The sequence below is a fragment of the Arachis ipaensis genome, chromosome B04 (assembly GCF_000816755.2).
Source record: "Arachis ipaensis cultivar K30076 chromosome B04, Araip1.1, whole genome shotgun sequence".
NCBI classification, from domain to species: Eukaryota; Viridiplantae; Streptophyta; class Magnoliopsida; order Fabales; family Fabaceae; genus Arachis; species Arachis ipaensis.
In genome coordinates, this window is record NC_029788.2 from 5,090,812 (window position 1) to 5,092,324 (window position 1,513).

Here is a 1,513-nt window from a genome sequence, read left to right on the forward strand (position 1 = left end):
TCCATCCCTAGTGTGGGTCCACTTGAAGTCTTTAAAGTTTTAAATATGGGGTGGTGAGTGGGAGTATAAAGGCAAACGGGGTGTTATATATTGGATGGAATCATGTAATTACATGAATAAGATTAGAAGACAAATTAAAGGGCTTTCTCATCAGGGACATTTGCCCCCACCATTTTTATTATAACCCTTCCTCTTTAATTTGCCTCTTTTTTCTAGATTCCCCATAAACACATACATGGCATAAGAATATTAGTGCTTAATTCAATCAATTAATTTTTACTCATCTCTTACATTTCCGTAATTAATGTGGCAAGCAATCCATTATTAGTAATCCAGTTAAAACTTGAGAGGAATTCCACACCATATTCTAAAAGTTGCAGTTAGTATCCATTATTATATATCCACCCAAAAAGAAAAACTAAAATTTAACACATTATTTGCTACGTGGAATAATACTATGTTGATTATTCACATATTTTTTAATTATTATTAAATAAAGTGTAAATTTAAATAACACTTGATTAATTAGTTGAATTGGATTACAACCCATCCCACTCGTGCATTCATCCATCTATTATCAATCACATCATCATATGTACGTTAAGTTCTTCCATCAAATCTTAGGTTTCTATTTTTATTTTTTTCCTCTCGCACTAGGGTTGGCCTCCGATCCCTCATGATCAATCTTGAGTTGACGGTGATTGAAATTGCGGCATAAGTTGATGCAATGAAACGCACCATCTGATCTCTCTCGTTCCATGATATATATATCATCAATATACGTATTCCAATGATAAGTGTATATACGTGGTGGAATACATGTTTCAATATAAGTCCAATTTCAAATCCAATCCAATTAAATTGATGGTCATAGTAATATAGTATGTATAACATACATGACATATCTTAAAGTACTTATAGTATAAATAAAAATATTAATTAACTACTCTTTTATTAAAGTGTGCATGCATAATCTATATATATAATTTAAGATGAAAACTCAGGTGTAGTCGACTTCACATGAAATTGATATTTGAGAACCGTTACATGATTTGACTGATTTGACTAAATTTTCATATAACAACTCTCAAGTATCAACTTCACGTGAAGTCGACTGCACCTGAGTTTCCATCATAATTTAAATGTAATTGTCTTAAGAAAATTAAGATTGAGTCGAAATTAAAGGTAGGGCAGGAGCATGATGATGAGTGGGGCTAATTAAGTAGGGGACTTATATTCGAATTTCCATTTACATCATAAATCACAAATCAATCGGTACGACTCATGATGAAGTTCAACTCAGACCCCACCAAAGTTCTCTCTATATTATCATCATAAGCTGCACCACAAAACCTTCAGTACGGACATATACATACATAGAAGGTTCACAACCTAAAAGGAGAGAGAGATTTTAAAAGAACTTTTGATTTCTCACTATATGCTATACTTTATTAGCAGAATTTTTAGGTTCTCCCGAGAGAATTTATTAAATATTTTAATATGGAAGTTCTTT